The 18894-nt window shown below is 35.9% G+C and overlaps 1 protein-coding gene and 1 long non-coding RNA gene across 3 annotated transcripts in view; both read right to left on the bottom strand.

Moving 5' to 3' along the window:
* The window catches only part of osbpl3b (oxysterol binding protein-like 3b), a 113123-nt gene extending 111620 nt beyond the window's left edge, over positions 1–1503 (bottom strand). For both annotated transcript variants that reach the window (XM_067449083.1, XM_067449084.1), the window contains exons 1-2: positions 1344–1503; positions 1143–1248 (exon numbers count right to left, since the gene is read on the bottom strand). The gene's annotated coding sequence lies outside the window, so the exon portion shown is untranslated. The remainder of the gene's footprint in view (positions 1–1142; positions 1249–1343) is intronic.
* A 2443-nt stretch (positions 1504–3946) lies between these two features.
* LOC137083815 (uncharacterized) lies at positions 3947–7949 on the bottom strand. The gene is made up of 5 exons (XR_010906611.1): positions 7716–7949; positions 6878–6939; positions 6664–6785; positions 6279–6421; positions 3947–4809 (listed from the first exon to the last, which is right to left on the bottom strand). It is a non-coding gene; the product is annotated as an uncharacterized lncRNA (long non-coding RNA).
* Positions 7950–18894: the final 10945 nt, after the last annotated feature.

The raw sequence follows: 18894 nt of genomic DNA, 5'->3' as shown, positions 1-18894 counted from the left end.
TAATGCTTTGAAGTCTATGTATCTTGGCGTATCATTTATAGAAAGTGACAAATAAAGAAGAGATAGGGAGAGAGAACATCCTCCTCATAGCTTCTACTCTCAATGGCTGTGAAGGAAGATAAAAGTCAGTCCACCCCCAAAATATCTTGCTGTGAAAATGTTCATAAATTGGCCACAGAGGCAGCTCATTGTCCCTTTAAATAATGTGGTAGCGGGTATTTAAAAAATGTACTTCACTGGCATGCAGTTCTGGTTATGACTAGTACATACATAGAAAAACAAATTTCACTATCTGTTACCATGGTGACAGGGAAATGACAAAAGAGTGAATTTCTAATAGATACAGTGCTTCTTGTCACATTCAGATAGTGTTCAGATCCAAGCAACCAGTGGTCCACACACCTAGACCACTCAAACACATGCTTTGACATTAACTGTTCAAACCATCATCATCACCTCCTCCATCATCTTCACTTCCAAGCACATGCCATTTTACTGAGGCAATTAGATAAGCTTGTAAGTTTTACTTCAGAGTGCATGTTATTTAATACATGCTGAAGTACAAGCACCAAATTTCCTACTGCAACTTTAATCAACCTATTTGCATCTAAAGAGATTAAGTCATCAATATAGAAACACTCTAATACTGACACATGGTAAGATCTTAATACATTCTGAATTGAAGAAAGATAAAAGAATCACTTTGACAGGCCAACAGAATAATTATCATGTTTGATGCCTTGTGCATTTAAGAAAATAGCCTAACTTAATATAATCCCATGAATTGTATTGTTTATAATGACAGCCAACCCTCAAAATGAAGATATTAGATAATGTATGTAGCCATTAAAGCATCTCTCAAGCTAAAACACTATTAGAAGACTTTTCTCCTCAAACGGAAATTTTAGTTATAGCTTTGCATGAATTCCTGTTGTCCACACCCAAAATAGTTTCCAAGAAGCATCAGTTATTATTACGTTTTTACAACGTCTTGACTTGGAAGATACATTGCTTGCAATCAATCATGCATGGGCATGTTTCCAGACTGCATGGCATGCAGAACACATACAATTGTGAAAAGAATAAGGAATGACATAGTTAAATGCAGTAGTTTCGCAAAATTGGGGAAGTTTTTAACTTACCTTTTAAACTGAAGTAACTAGAGTTAAACTGACCACCACTTCCGGAGAATAAGAAAACTGCGGAGAGAACTACGAGATGTATCCGCGAGGCATCTTGTCGACAACACTGCGTATCAAGCGAAAAATAATCACAAACAAAATAGATTAGTGAGTGGACTGGCACATCTTTTGAAGTTTTCGTTGGGTATTAACGTAACAAACCTCCAGGCAATAAAACTGGATACAGTTAAATATCGAAACGAACCGCTGATATTCGACATGTAGAAATAAAACGATTAAATGAAGTAATCAGCGCTGAGTCAAAAACGAGTCAGAAGATGCGCTGCCCTCGTGCTGTCACTGAGCAAATAAACGGTGCTGTAACTGTTGTGCGCGTGGGTTCCGCGAGCGGTTCACAGGCGCAACTGAAAGTGACCTTAACCAATCAGCGGGGGAATTACCATGTACGTCACTTGCAGAGGCGGGGCTACAGCGTGTTGACAGTACCTTTTCCGTGACGTGGCTGCCTTTCACACAGCTCACTAGCTCTATGCGTCTAAACAGTGCAACTGTTTTTAATCACCCAATTTTGTTGCTCTTTGGTTACTTCGAGGAATATATAGTGCTCTTTTAACACAATGCCCACATTTCCTCATTTAACAATACATATTTGCTTAACTGCCTCCCCTGGCAAGCAACTTGACATTTTAAATAAGCTATTTGGTGATGGATGCTATTCCTTGCTGTGAAGGTCACTTCAGAAGAAAGTCACTTTGTATTATACTTTTATATACTTTAATGCATTGCATTAATCTGTTTATTTTCTCAGACTTTCCTTGACTCTTGACACATTTACAGTAGGAAAAAATAGCTCTAACGCAGGGACTCCCTACACTCTTAAAAAGGATGTGTTAAAAATGACAACCTGTGTTAAATCTTCACACATTTGTGGGTGTGCTCCAGGACCACTAGTTTTGTGTTATGTTAATGTTAACTCTAATGTCAGAAAGCTGAACACAAAGATGTGTAAACATATGTAAAAGTTGTGTAACTACCATATTATGTGCTATCCTTGGCTACACACATAAAATAAAGGTATCTAAAATCTTAAACAAATCCTTAGCATTTGAAAAAAATGAGTGTCAAGTCATTGATTGTTAATTTCATTCATGATGCACTATCAACAGTTAAATTCAATGTAGAATATACCAATACTATTTTAAGCAGTGAAAGAAGAAATGTCCAATACAGAACAAAACAGTTTTTTACACAATCCCATTGAGTAAAATTACACATTAAGCATTTTAATGTTTTTGGTTTTGAATGTTTTTGTCTCTCACCAAAGTGCTCACCAAAGAATTCATTTGGAATAATAAAGCAAAATTGTGAAATATTATTACAATTTAAAAGATTAGTTTTCTATGAAAACAATGTTGTCTGTTACTCTGCCCGTGCCGCCCGGGGCTCCTTGCCCTGCTGACTCCAGCCTGTGACCAGAGTCCAGAGAGGGTCTCCTGAACTGTGTGGGCCGCCCTGTCCCACTGAAGGATTTGTACCCTTTATAGTCTTCTTGTGTATGCAGTCCTGTTTTGGTTTGTTGTCTTGTGAAAAACAGATGTTTTTCATCTGTTCCCTGTCAGACTCCTTCATTTTTTTCCCTTCATGGGTGTTTTGTTTGTTTTATTGTATTGTTTAATAAATATCACAGTTTCCTCCAGCTACTGAGTCCTCGCTCCCCTTTCTTCCACCGGAACCTGACACAATGTAATTTACACATTCCTTCTAAGAGTGTAGTTCGATGCATAAGGAAGTTCCCGTAGTTAAAGATTTCAATGTTGTTAAACCTATAAATAATTGTGTGAAACATTAGATTAAATATAATAGGCATAATATTACAGTTATTCAAAATGTATTTATATAATAAACCTTTGTTTATGTAATAAAGCTATGATAATATTAGTGAAAGGATGAACATATTTGCAAGTATCTTGTGATTTTGAGGAAAGAATCCGTTTTTCGTTTTGGTCACTTTTTATGGATGACACGAGCTGAAAATATATAATCACCAGACAGATTTCAGAAACTCATCTTAGAAGGTTCTTCACGTTTGCTCCTAGAACTGTAAAAAAAAAAAAACCTATGAAAGACAAACAAGCTCAGGTGTCTCATTAGAAGAAAAGGTAAGACACAATTTGATCATCTGTTTTTCCCTGTAAAAATGATTGTAATTTTACCTGTAAAAGACTGTAAAGATGCTACATTAAAAACAGTTAAATAGTTAAAGGGATAGTTCACCCAAAAATGAAAATGTGATGTTTCTGCTTACCTCCAGGGCCTCCAAGAAGTAGGTGTGTTTGTTTCTTCAGTAGAACCAAAATGAAGATTTATTTATCCCAACCATATAATGCATGTCAATGGGGTGTAATTCTACGAGAGTAAAAAAAAACATGCACAAACAACTTCAACTTAAACCCGGCTCGTGATGACACATTGATGTTTTAAGACACGAAACAATCGGTTTATGTGAGAATAATTTTTTACCTCAAATCCAACACTATACCCAACAGCCGCGAGGGCGCTGTCACTTCCGCTGGTGAGGTCAAATGTACACGATATGGCGTATCTCAATCGATCTCAATGGGATACAAGCAGTGGAAGGGATGTTTTGCAAGTATCGTTTGCCATATCGTATAATTTGGGGAGCTGAAGCATATGCAAATCTTAATTGCAATCCTAGCCGAGGGTGTTTACTTCCAAGTCTCCAGTGAGGCACGCCCATTAAAACCCATCGTTTTAAAAAGAGCCTCAAAACCAGTGTAGAAAATAGCTTATTACTCACTTAAAAACGTTGGGTTAAAAATAACCCAACACGTAACCCAACTGTGGGTTGGTATAGCACCTTCCCAACGTTGGGTTATTTTAACCCAATGCATTGGGTTACAAAACAGTTGGGTTAAAAGTAACCCAACAGTTGAGTTAAATTTTTATTTTTATTCAAGCCATTATTTTAATAAATAAAATACCCATTGTTTTCAAATACAGATTTTTTTATTTGTATAAAACAATACATGTGCTTTAATATATATATTTTAAATGTCAAACTAAATATTGGGGAGTAAATATTTATTGTAAATATACATAAATGTGTAAATATTAAATTCAAAATACACAGCACACATAATACACAAAAATGTACATAAGGTAAACATACATAAAAGGTGTGCATACAAAACAAAAATTAAAAATGAACACAACAAATATTACATTAAAAACCTATACAAATATGGACAGAATACACAAATTCATAATATTAAATTCTTCCAGAAATAAACAACTTTATTAAAAAATCTACATTGTACACTGTATGCCTTGATGTGTTGTGAACATACCTTAAGTAGCAAAACAAATATAAATTATGATAATCAAAGTTTTTAATGAGGCAGCAAAATATATATTCAAGTTTGCATGCTACAAAATCTCCCAAATGGGGCAGAGGTCTTTGGATAGTTCATGTCATAAATAAATAAAAAATCTGAAACATACAGCCAGTGCTTGAAATAAGGTCTTCTGTTCAACTGCCTCCACAATGAAAATGAAAAAAATCAGCGAGGTCTCTTTGTCCCCAAGCATCGTCATGTGGATCCTGGCTTGTCTCACTGTTCAGCTAATGCACCATATTAGTTCCAACCTTAAAAGAATTTAAAAAAGTTCAGTTTGCTTGCACTGTGACAACATCAGCAGTGTTAAATTACGTAAAAGTTACAATGAAGCAGTGTTGTACTGAATTAAACAAATTGTCACTAATTAGTCATTACATCTGCTGTTCATTTTTCACCAATCAACATACTAATCCTCATGCTGTTTCAAACCCGTAAGACTTTGGTTCATCTTCTGAACACAGAAAGGCCTAGAAAGGCAGTAAAGACATTAAAGTAATCCATGTGACTCCAGTAATTCAACCTCAGTTTTATGAAGTGACAAGCGTATATTCTATCCCTTAACCATAATTTACCACTTTATTTACAAAACATTAATCTCAACACATTCACGAGAGCCCCTTGACGCATGCGTGTTGTGTTGAAAAGAGTGCAAATGTTGTGTTGTTGTTGCAAAACGCACTCGTGTCGCTTCATAAAACTGAGGTTAGACCACTTGAATCCCATGGATTACTTTAATGCTGGCTGTCCTGGGTCTTAAAGTGGTAGTTGCGTAGGTCGTCAATGGAGGGACAGAAACCTCGCAGATTTCTTCAACATTTGTGTTTTAAAGAAGAACGAAAGTCTTACAACAACACGAGGAGATAGTTTACCCAAAAATGAAAATGATTCCATGATTTACTCCCCCTCAAGCCAACCTAGGTGTGTATGACATTCTTCTTTCAGACAAATACAATCTGAGTTATATTAATAAATATCCTGGCTCTTCCAAGCTTTATAATGGAAGCCCATAATTTGAAGCCCAAAAATGCATCCATCCATTATAAAAGTGCTTCACACGGCTCCGGAGATTAATAAGAACCCATTGAAGTGAATTGATGGGATTGTGTAAGAAAAATATCCATATTTACCACGTTATAAAGTAAAATATCTAGCTTCCAGTGGACCGCATTAAGTATTCAACTTCTGAAAAAAGCGTAACTGCTGTGAGAATAACGTCGGACGTAGTGTAAAAAAGCGTAAATGCCGAGACGATTAAGTTGCGTAAGCGTTTTGAATTGCGAGAGGCGTTACAGTTTCTTTGTAAGTTGAATAAGGAAGGCTGTCTGTCGAAAATTTGTTATTTTAGTCTATAAAGTTTTAAATATGGATATTTTTTCTACAAAAACCCATCGATTCACTTCAGAAGGCCCTTATTAACCTCATGGAGCCGTATGGATTACTTTCATAATGGATGGATGCACTTTTTTTGGGCTTCAAATTTTGACCATTATAATGCTTGGATTAGTCAGGACATTTATTAATAGCTGATTGTGTTCGTCTGAAAGAAGAATGTCATATACACCTAGGATGACTTGAGGGTGAGTACATTATGGGATATTTTTTGGGTGAACTATTGGATAATCTATTAACAAGCAAAATCACTAAAGGAAATAATAAATGGATGCATATGAGCAGTGCACTTTATCAAAGCTAATTTGATAGTGTTGCTTTTACTTACAGGCTGATTGGTGAATGTAATTAAGCTTCTCTTCATTTCAGCATATGTTGGACACACCATTTTGTCCATTTGTGAGGTATGGCGATGATGGCAGGATGGCAGGAAGGCAGGAAGGGTTTTAAAGGCAATTTCTCCATGATCATCTTTGAAAGACAAGTTCACAGAAAAAGAGAAAAGAACAGTTTTCACCTATACCAAATGTGTGGACCTGATTTCATATGCACTTAGACACAACCAAAACAACTTATTAAATTTAAAACATACTGTATGAAAATGAGAGAAGACAGCTGAAAAAAATAATAATAAACTGGTTGTTTCCCAAACAACCTGGTTCTGTAGTAGCCCCTGCACTGCACATTGGCCTATCTAATGTTATTCAACTTACCAGCTTGTTAGTAGAGACTCCAAACCCGGAAATGTACGTCAGGTAAGGAAGACATCAAACTTGTGTACTATTGGTGATACTCCAGGACTAGAGTCAAGAACCACTGAGATCCAATCCTTCCTCTGCATTAGAATGAAGCAGGGGAAAATAACCAGAAAAGTATACTAGTCTTTAAAAAATAATTGTGTACAACTTGTTTCAATATCGTACTCACCTTTAATTAAATGGCAGAGGTTCAACTGTTCTAGTCTTTGCTTCACAAATGAATCCATTGGTCTACAACACAGGTATATAACACATTTAGTACAGCATATTTAAAATATAGGCAAAAACTGTCATAGCTTCATAAGAAAACGTACTATGGTTGTATGATTTAGCTACTCCTGTAATACGTTTAATAGTAACATGCATAATATATATTCATATGACAACATTCATTATGAATATAGGCCTACCACATTTCTGCCAAATTATCATAGTTGGAGTTTGTGTTAACTTACTACGGTAAAAACTAGGTAATTTGTGGGTTGGAAAACATTCTAACTGTCGTGAACTAACGTTACAATTGTTAGCACAATATTTCAGTTTTCTGCGTCAATGATGTTGTGAATATCTGCACTCATTCATCTCACAACAGATATTTAGAGTAGTAAGTTTTACTGTTGGATATTCGGCGAATTCAAACGCTTCCCCCTGGATCTCACAGCGCTGCTGTGGTGTCGTGTGACCGGGTCTGAGCTCGCGCTGCACGGGCCGAGCTGATAATGCTCCGCGCAGCATTAGATAGTGATTTCAGACTAGGCATACGTTACTTACTTTCTGTATCGCCGTATTAAGTTTCTAAATAGGTACACTAGAATAATGTTTTTACTTTATTACTGCTAGCGAGCTAACTGGGATAGCTATGGTTTATTTCCAATCTATCTCATTTTTCCAGAGAGCATTAACGGGATTTTTTTAAATAAAATTCAGTTTTCGACTATATTCAACGTTTCAGTACACAATACATAATGTTATAAGAGTTGTATTCATAAAAAAATGACATGTCTTACCTTTCATTTCATAATCAGGCTGCAGCAGCATCTTCTGTTGGCAGTAGCTGGACGGTTTGCCGTTAAAATTTGAACCGTCACTGGGGAAACCGTATTTAACCCAACGGCCGGGTTATTACTAAAAATAACCCAACGATGTTAAAATAACCCAACGTTTTGCAAAATAACCCAACATATTGACCCAATATGTGTAACCCAACGGTTGGGTTAAAAAAATAACCCAACGTTTTTTACTGTGTACTTATTAGTTATGATGTTTTTGAATGTAAAAACCACACAAACGTCTTTAGTTGACCTCAGACAACAGTATAAAAAAATTAAAAAGCCAGTTCATTACACCTTTAACAGTAATAGATGTAATAAACGGCATATAACCTTACACTGTAAACATTTGTTGGTTTTTGTTGGTTTAACTTAAAAAAGTAAGTAACCTTGCCTTGAAATTTTGAGTTTATTGAAATTAAAAATTTGAGTTGATACAATGAAGGAAATTTGTTTAATAAATACAAACTCAAAATATTATTGTATCTGAACCACATAAAAAATTTGATAAATCATTAAAATAGCGCTATTTGGCATGTTTCACTGAGTCATCAGAAATAAAACACACACAATTACCAATATTTTAATAATATTTTAATAAAGGTTGTTGAATCTCAAAAAATGTTCATTGTATTAACTCCAAATTTTAAGGCAACCAGGTACACTCTAAAAAATAATTCAGTGGCTTAGTAAATATCACAGTAATAATTAACTTTATTAACTTAATAAAATCTCTCAATATCATTTACTTGATGGTTTTAGTTAAACATACCAAAATAATTGACTAAAAATCCAACAGTTAATTTTGTCTAAAATTTAAAGTTATATTTAAGTTTTTTTCACTAAAATAATTTAGTATTCAAATAACCAATTATTTATTTTAAATATACTTAATACATTTGTGAAATTTATTTCAAAATATTTGAGAATGGAGAATTAAACCGATCTGTTTCAAGAACCACAAATATTACTTAATTAAAATCAAGATTATTAATATTTAACACACACTGAAGAAATTGAGTAAGTTTACTCGATTAAAACAATGCGCCCCTCCCCCACCCTCTGACCTGACGTCAGCTCGAAGGTTGAGTGCGTGCGGATATTTGAATTCTCCTCAGTCACCAGAGCAGTTTCTTCTTCTCAGCGTCGCAGAATTGGGGCATTTCCTCGGTGAAATTCAGGTTTGTATGTTTTGTTTATCTATATAATCATTGCTGTGCTAAAAGGCATTTTATTTCATTCATAACAACATACAGGGACAGTGTGAGTCACCTTAAGTTAACGTGTGAAGTTGGTCTTTGAAACGCCTGCTGTGTTGCTCAAAACACACAACTTTATTCATAAAGATAATGAATATAATGAATTTGGATGATAAAATCTTATTAAAACTGGGCACTGTTTGTTTATTGTCAGGTTATGGAGTCTGGCGCCTCGCAGCATCTTTCAGCTACGAATGAAATGCAGGACAGCGGTCTCAAGTTCAAAGTCCACCCGCAGACCGCTAACGTTAGTCCATCTCAGGCTCGAGAAACAGCGCTGATACGGTGGAAATGGGATAACAGACCGGTTGATTACACTTGAATTACTTTTAAATGTTTAATTTTTACTTCTAAAATGTTTGTTACATGAGTTTAAATGTTGTAAAATAACTGTTATTCTTTACATGTCAAAACAGTAATATATGCTGTAACGTTATTGCTGTAACATTACTCGTCGACAATAAAGGCCATGTCATGTATAAGTATTTGTATTTGTGTGGACTGTGGAGTATTTTACAAAGGTTTAGAGGGAATTAAAGTTATACTATACAAGTTAGTAATACTCATAAATAAAAACAGTTCATATTAGTCATAAATATTGGTTTTTAAATGCTTTTTACCCAATTTTTTCTACTCAATTGAATTTGTTAATGTAACAAATGCAGTTACTCAGATCTAATTTTTGTACTTACATTTACTCAGTTCTTATGGTGTCTATAATTGATTTCACTGCTTTAAAATTTACTCAATTTTTTTAGTGTAAAAATGTTTCACCAAAAAAATTAAGTAAATCATAGTATTAGTTTTTAGAGTGTAACTTTTTTTCTAAATAATTTTTTACAGTGTAGCTACGTTTCATTTCATTTTACAGTAAAATATGGTTACAGTTAAATACACATTTTTTGGAAGTAAAAATAAACAAATCTTCTTATAATTTATAGTACAAATCCTGTTTCGTTTTCAGCCTATGTTTCTTCTTTTTTGATGCACATTAGGGTTTTATGTTACATCATATTATGTGTTTACACCATCAGTTACATCAGCTTTATTCTAAGAAAAAAATGGGGTCTGTATAGAACCCCAGGGTTTTTGATACAATTTTAAAGAACACTTTATGCCACAATGCTCTATGGGGAAATTACATAATTGCATGATACATTCACATATAATTTGTATGTTTTCATTTTTGGACTCTCTTTATACTTTACCTAATACTACTTTGATACAATGCATAATGTACATATGTTTGTACATTGTACTAAACATAAAATGTATGCTACAGTTTGATTTATGATGTTTCTGTAATGTTTTAAGGTCATTAAGAAAGCAGGCCATATCCTACATCCACCCAGGCACATAAATTATGTACAGGTTGTCACTACAATAACACCAATATGTCGCAATAAGTAAGAAGTGGACAAACCTTCAGAGAATTAATTATCATGATAATTAACCTTTATAACTGTAGAGCATTCAAGAGTGTTCAAAATCATCCAAGCCTTTAGTCTGATGTCAAACCCAATCAGCAGCGATAAAGAGAAGCCAAATAAAACATGAGCCACACTATGTATCTTTCATCAGTTTGGTGTTGCCTGTAATAGAGGAGAATGTAAAAACAGAGGAGGGATGTTGAGGGTATTGTTAGTCATAGTCGGACATGCTGTGTATTATGGGGGTGTGTTCACCAAGCCATGCATATTTTTAGCACATTCCCGGGGTATTACACACCCTCATCATTGAGAGTGCTTATGTGTGTTAGAGGACAGACTATTCATTCATGTGAAGTGGGTTTGTGCGTGACTGCACTGGAAATGTGTGGGCTTCCACCAGAAAAGATGCAAACAATAATCGTACAACAGTTCGCATCCACAATCACCCAAAAACGTTGTGAGGAAGTTCCCATGGAGAAATGTGGCTTGTGCAGTATCGACGTTTGTCTTTATTTTTTTAAATATTTATATGTGCAGCATATGAAACGACTACATGTTATAATTGTCCCTATAGTTAAAATAGCATGTGAAGGCAAAATAACCCAATTCAGCTATCATCAACACAAACGTTCTACAACTGTGGCTCTCAACCAAAGGGCCCGGACCCACTAGGGGGCCTCAGCAAAGTTATTTAAAGAGAACATGACTGCTGTTTGCATGTGTTAAATCTGCCAGTATATTGGTGTTGTGTCAAATTATAGGGTTTGTTAAATACTAACCCATGTCTTAACAAATACACTTACTTCTAATTCTACAGTGTCCAAACCAGCCTTTTTTGGAGAACTGGACTTTTTTGGACTTAGAAGGAAATCTATAGAATTATCCCAGAATTTAACCCTTTTCATGCAGTGTTGTGTTATATGAATAAAATCTTAATTGCTTAAATGCAACGAATGAATGACTATCAACAGAACTGCACATGGCTTTGTTTAGATTTTTTAAGAAAGACAATGCTCCCATCTAGTGATGGAATCAAGATACTACATCATTGTTGACTCCAGGGTTGATTATTTAGGTCAGTTTCCTAAAATTAGAAGCTATGTGGAGAACTTGTGTATTCAGCAATGGCATTTATCACTGTCCCCATAACAAACTATTATATTATATTATATTATATTATATTATATTATTTTTTCTTCCATTTTCATGAGCTTTGTCACCAAAATGTGGGGCATGTCTTAATCCAGTTTAAAAACCTGGATTTGTGTAATTATCCAATTTTCTAGCAATAAAAATGTATATTAAAAATACAGCCAAATTAATGCAAAATGTTGGTAAGACTTTACAATACGTTTCATTAGTTAACTGTCACGTCTAAACACGAAGTAAAACTGGTGCGAGGACTCAGGTGCAGAGAAAGATAATTTATTACAAAATAAACATAAACTCAAAACAAAACCCACAAGGGGGAAAAACACATAATCATAAAACATAAACCAAAGACTCAAACCAAAGGAATCACGGGGAACTGGGAGACGTAGACGAGACATACACAAGGATCCAACACAGACTGACAAACACAAGGAGATATAAAGGGAACAAACAAGGCAGATAATGAGGGAGAACAGGTGGGGCAAATAAACCAATAATCAGATAACAAGAAGGGCGGGGTTGACAGTAGCACATGCAAGACATGACAAAACCCACATGTGCACACAAGACAGGACAGGCATGTGACATTAACATTAGTTAACTACATTAGTTAACATTAAGTAATAATGAACTGCACTTATAAAGCATAAAACTTAATAAAACTTTGTTAATGTTAATTTCAACATTTAATTATGCATTATTAAAATTGTGTTAACATTGGTTAATGCACTGTGAACTAACATGAACGAACCATGACCAGCTGGATTTTTATCAAATAACATTAACAAAGATTAACTCATTCTGAACAGAGGGGTTGTTCATGGTAAAGTGCATGTTTATTGTAAACTCAAACTATGAAATTTCTGTCATTAATTACTTCTCATGTCGTTCGACACCCGTAAGACCTCCGTTCATCTCAAAAAGGCCTCCATTGACAACAATGTAATTTTCCTCTCTCAAGACCCATAAAAGGCACTAAAGATGGCGTTACAAAGTCCATCTAACTACAGTGGCTCTAGAGTCATTTTATGAAGCGACGAGAATAGTTTCTGTGTGCAAAAAACAACAACAACAACTAAATAAAGACTTATTAGGGTCTTGAGAGAGGAAATAACATTGTGCCCAATACAGGTCTGGAACGGCATGAGTGTGAGTAATTAATGACAGAATGTTCATTTTTGGGTGAACTAACCCTTTAATGTTAATTGTTTAGGCCTGTTTAACATATGTGGTTTTCACACTAAACAGCGGATTTGCACTCTATTGATTTAATCGAGGCATGGGTCCCCAAAGTGATTTGTGGAATGTGCCAGTTAATTGTCTACTGTTATGTTATAATAAACATGAGATAAATATTGTGAATTACCACTATAATCGTTAAGAATATGACTTTAATCTATATACAGTATTTAACGTCTGAAGAAGTCAAAAACTGTTGATTTACTGAAAATACTCACAAAACAATGTTCTGCATTTATGAAAAATGATTTGGTAATATATGAATTGTGTATGCTAGACTGTTTGTAGAAGATCATTAAAAAAGAAAAAAGAAAAAAGGAGTCTCTATTTATAAACCTCCAACTATGGCTGAAATGCAGATTGCCGTCATTCTTTATCTTTCTGTGTGCAGAGGTGGCGCAGACCCTGCAGTGAAAGGATCTGTGTACCCAAGCGCTCAAGGACAACCAGTGGGCACACATTGCTGCTGTGAGACATGCTTTTCACTTGTTTGAAAAAGGTCCAGAAGTAGAAATAAAAAGAATAGGGGAGAGTGGGGACAGTTGCCATGTTTTTAATTTCTCAGCGATCTGTCAGCTCTGCTGCAAAATGTAAGGTAATGTACCATTTATACTTGAATAGACAAGGTCAAATTTGCAACTGACCCCACAACCGGGGGTGGTTGCAACATTCATTAAAATATAATACAATTTTCAAATGTATTTATTTTACTTGTGCACAGACAGCATATTCACTAATAGATTTGCTGTATAAAGACAAAGACAATGCAGCAAAAGGAGAAAAACATGAGATTTAATAATAGGCTACTTCTGTGAAAGCTTACTTAGACACTTAGAACTGTGTGTTTAAGTGAATGCTCAAATGTTCGTTATATTCTTATATTCTTGCAAGGCTATATGGCCTTGGCCTATATATGAGGTCTATTTAGCCTCAGACCTCAGTGTCCTGACTTTATGTTTCATGTTTGCTGAAACAGAACCGAATAACAACCAATCTGTTGTGCATTTCATCTCTTGTGGCATCTTAAAAAGCACAGAAGAAATCAAATGTATGCCTATAGTCTAATTGTAACTTAATAACTGATACCTGATAATAAAAGGTGCTCTTTATTAATACATAAACTTATACTTTATGTTATATGTAAAACCTTGTTATATATTGTTGTTATGACAAGGTTTTACATCAATGTTGTGAAAAGGGACCCTAAAACTGGCTATGTTAGCACATGCTAGCTGCTGCGAAAACACTGATTTAAATTATATGACAATGCTTCATGACTATCTCATGAAGCATTCACTATCTTATGACAAAACGTCTGATAATAATAAAAAATACTTTTTTAACTTAAAAAATTATTTTTTTGCATAAGGAATTGTCACATGTGGAAGATACTGGTACAACAAAATCAACCTCCTGAAGAGTCTGATGTTTCACAGTAGTTTTTAATCCTCAGGCAATCCAGTTATTGAATGAGGACACTTAATGAGTCTGTAGAAATTTTATGCCACATATAAAACATATAAACACATAAAGAATTACATACTCGATCATATACTGATTTATTTCAATTTACCATATATATATATATACACACACACACACACACACACACACACACACACACACACACACACACACACACACACACACACACACACACACACACACACACACACACACACACACACACACACACACACACAAACACACACACAGTATGTACGGAAAGTATTAGACCCCTTCAATTTTTCTCTCTTTGTTATACTGCAGCCATTTTCTAAAACCATTTAAGTATTTTTTCCTCCGTAATGTACACACAGATTTATTCAAAAAGAAAAGCTGAAATATCTCATGGTCCTAAGTATTCAGACCCTTTGCTCAGTATTTAGTTGAAGCACCCGTTTGATCAAATATAGCCGTGAGTCTTTTTGGGAAAGATGCAACAAGCTTTTTACACCTGGATTTGGGGATCCTCTGCCATTTCTCCTTGCAGATCCTCTTCAGTTCTGTCAGGTTTGATGGTTAACGTTGGTGGAGAGCTGTTTTCAGGTCTCTCCAGAGATGCTCAATTGGGTTTAAGTCCGTTGTTGTGAAGCCACTCCTTTATTATTTTAGCTGTATGCTTAGGGTCATTGTCTTGTTGGAATGTGAACCTTTGGCCCAGTCTGAGATCTTGAGCACTCTGGAGAAGGTTTTCGTCCAGGATATCCCTGTACTAGGGTACATTCATCTTTCCCTCGCTTGCAACCAGTCGTCCTGTCCCTGCAACTAAAAAACACCCCCACAGCATGATGCTGCCACCACCACCATGCTTCACTGTTGGGACTGTATTGGACAGATTATATTTTTCTCCACACATACCACTTAGAATTAAGGCCAAAAAGTTATATATTGGTCTCATCAAACCAGAGAATATTTCTCACCATCTTGGAGTCCTTCGGGTGTTTTTTTTTTTTTTTTTTTTTAGCAAACTCCATGCAGGCTTTCATGTGTCTTGCAGAATTTGGCCTGAAACCAGATGTACTACCCTTGTACCTCTGGCTAAGATAGGAACCAGATGAGAGTGAGGTGGATGGAAAGATGCAGAAAAACTGTTGGGGAACATAGGTGAGTCGTCTATGTATAGGCCCCCTCTTGACCTGATTGGGTAGATCATTTGAACTTAATAAAAATATTTTTTTTTTGATTCATCACTGCATCCATAGTAAGAGAATTATGGCAATATAAATGTTCCAAAAGTTCCAAGTGCTCACCCAAAGAGAACACTAATCAACATAATGGTGAGATAAAAGAAAACCATTTTAGGAAATTAACATCAATTTATAAAATCAATTTATGGGATGTTTTCTAAATAAATTATGTTGTATTGACAAATCAACATTCAAGATGACTTTGGAAAATAAGTGAATGCAACTAATTGAGAACGAAAGCTGCAAAAGTGGAGGGAAATAGTGAAAAGTATGTAAAGAACTTTGTACTTTTTGAATAAATTGTGCAAACAGTTGTATCTGCCTGTTATATCCGGTGTATCATACAATACACAAATGGGTAGGTTTAGGAATGGAATGGGGTTGGGTTATATGTTCAAACATGTCTAACTAGCCTAAATAAAAATAAATGTAAATAAAAATATACTCCGGCAACATGTCATAATGGCAAAATCATAACCCAATATACAATGTCATTATGATGACATGCCCAACGCGTGTTTGTATGACGCCAAAGGTTTCTCATTGAAATGAATAAAGCACCCTGCTCGTCGAAAAATTGCGCTAAAGGGCTACCCTGTGCGTTAAAATGTGACTCAGAGGGGTCCTGACCAAGCGTCAATATGTGACGAGTTGGGAGTGAGACCATGTTGCAAAAAATCCAAGCTCCTAGAGGTGTGGGTGGAGCTAAAGAGTCATGAGCATGCGAGCATGCAAACTTTGATGAAGTTTTACTCACCGCCAGCGCGACTCATGACCGGGACCTTTTATTGCTGGGACCACTCCATCTTTCTGGGATACTTCACCGCTTTTTCATATTAAACTATGTTATTCCCTTAACTAAGACGAGTTCATACATACCTCTCTCGTCTCAGTGCGTGCACTTAATCTCTCTGACGCACGGTGACAATCTGATAGCATTTAGTTTAGCCCACTAAGCTCAGTTCATTCACTATGGTACCAAACAGAGATCAAGTTAGAAGCAACCAAACACCTCCACGCTTTCCCTATTTAAATACAGTTACATGAATAGTTGAGCAATCAAGTATGGTGACATCAAATAAAAGGTGTCGCTTTTCTAAGTGGATTAAAAAGGAGAACTATAATGTATGGCGGAATAGCACTTCTGAGAGTACTTCGACTCAGCGCAGTAAAAAGTCCCGGCTGAAACATCCTCCCTCACATCTCACCCTCTCCCTATTGACAGAACTCAGAGAGGGAGGGGGAGATGTGAGGGAGGATGTTTCAGCCAGGACTTTTTAATGAATAATTTAATAATTAGTGAATAATTGCACGCACTGAGACAAGAGAGGTTTGAATCAACTCTTTTTAGTTAAGGGAATACCATAGTTTAATATGAAAAAGCGATGAAGTATCCCTTTAACAGATCTGCAAATCCAGTGTCAAACTGAGACTAGTTTACAAAACATTTTGCTGAAATGCCGGGAACAAACAAACACACTTGCACAACTCTATTGTTGCCCCAAACTGTTCCACTGTTTCCTTAACACTGGGTTATTTGGGAAGCTGAAAAAGGTTATCTTTCCCTCACAATCGAAAACAGACTTCTTTGGTGACATTGTTAAAAAATCTCTCGGTTTCCGTAATCCACACGAAACACGTTGATGGGTGTGCTCTTGTTTTTGCTCTGGTTGACGTACGCACATGCTCATCCGGGAGAAGTGCCCATACACTGAATTCCACCCTTTATGACATCATGCATGGCCATACTCTGAAGGAAAAAAAAAAGTTCCAAAACTTATATGAATCTAAAAGGAGTGTATTTGGCACAGAAATACTCAGTTATACGTCTATTTTTAGAAACTTTGGCAATGTTGAGCATGATCCTCCAACTCTTTAACAGTGTAAATAAGTCAGAATCCATGAAATATCTTTAGACTCCCTCTTTAACAAAATGGTACTCAAACAAATCAAGTAATCGTAAATCTTTTTTTTTTTTTTTTTGAGGCCTTGTCCCAGATGGAAACCTAAGCCCTCGCAATTTTCCACCAAGTTCTCACTTTCATGTCTGTTTCGTTTCTAGAAGTCTGCTACGGCGTTCGCTGGCTTGCAAAAGTATGCATAAAGGGTGCATTCGTGAGTTGCCTTATGAAATGACAAATTGGACATACTGTCTTATGGACTTAATGGACATGCGTACACAGAGGCCATTGTCCATAAGACCATAAGTGCACTTGAAGTGTGCCATGTGGGACAGGGTCAGTGAATAGTACAGATCACTAGACAATTATTATTTTACAATTAAGTTTATTTAGTTGGGTTATTTAGAACAACTGTTAGGTCTCATTAAAGAGAATGCCACCTTCTTCAGAAACTGCAGGTCTAGGCTAATTGGGAAAATTCCCGGCGGTCTGCTCATGAACTGGTACCATGAAACATTACCCAACTTTGCAAAAAAGCAAGGCTCAAGCTCATTTTCAGTTCAAGAAATGCAGAAAGTAGCAAATTCTCTGCCGTCTATATGCACTTGTGGTAAAGTGTGCAGGTTGACAAAATAAAGACAAAAGTGACAAAAATTGTAAACAAATTGTTGACAAAAAAGCCACGCAGATGAGCCATATAGGTAGCAACACACTCTATACATCAACAGGACTGAAGAAGGAGTGAATGAAAAGGCAGAACTAAATAGGGAACCCAAACGGGGATGATGACACACAGCTGGAACAGATAAACTAATGATGAGAGTGACCATGGAGGCAGCCGAGTGGCAGGAAACTGGAACATGTGACGGAAACAGGATGATGACAAACAGACCAGCATGTAAAAATCTGGGATTTAGGATGGAGATAAAGGATAGGATTCTTGTTGTTGTTGGTAGATTTATAGCACACCGTGAGTGTATATTAGAACTGTTTCTTGTTTGCTTTTGGCATCTGAACCCAGAACTGCGACGTGAAGTCAGAAGTAGCAAGCAGATTATATGATACTGCATAGCCTATATATATATTTAAACCCGCAAAACTTACACAAGGAGACTTTCAATTCTTAAAACTGCAGTTGTGGCACATGAGGTCAACATTCAGTCGTCTCTATGACAACAGGAATAATGTTCTCCATATTGGCTGAAGCTGTTCACATGATCACCACGACAAATGCGTGTGATGCTGACGCAGGAGCTGGCCAATAATGAGCCAGCATTCTGACGCAGAACCCTGAAGTGCTACACTGTGTTTACTACGTGAACATAGTAGGAGAATGCCTTTGAAGAGAAGAGATTGAATGAAGTAATTATTTTTGTTTATTTTTTGAGCACAAAAAGTGTTCTTGTTGCATCATAACATTAAGGTTACATGGACTATTTTAACAATGTCTTTACTACCTCTCTGGG

This window comes from Pseudorasbora parva, chromosome 7, assembly GCF_024679245.1.
Source record: "Pseudorasbora parva isolate DD20220531a chromosome 7, ASM2467924v1, whole genome shotgun sequence".
Classification (NCBI taxonomy): Eukaryota; Metazoa; Chordata; class Actinopteri; order Cypriniformes; family Gobionidae; genus Pseudorasbora; species Pseudorasbora parva.
This window is presented reverse-complemented; position numbering and strand designations above follow the sequence as displayed.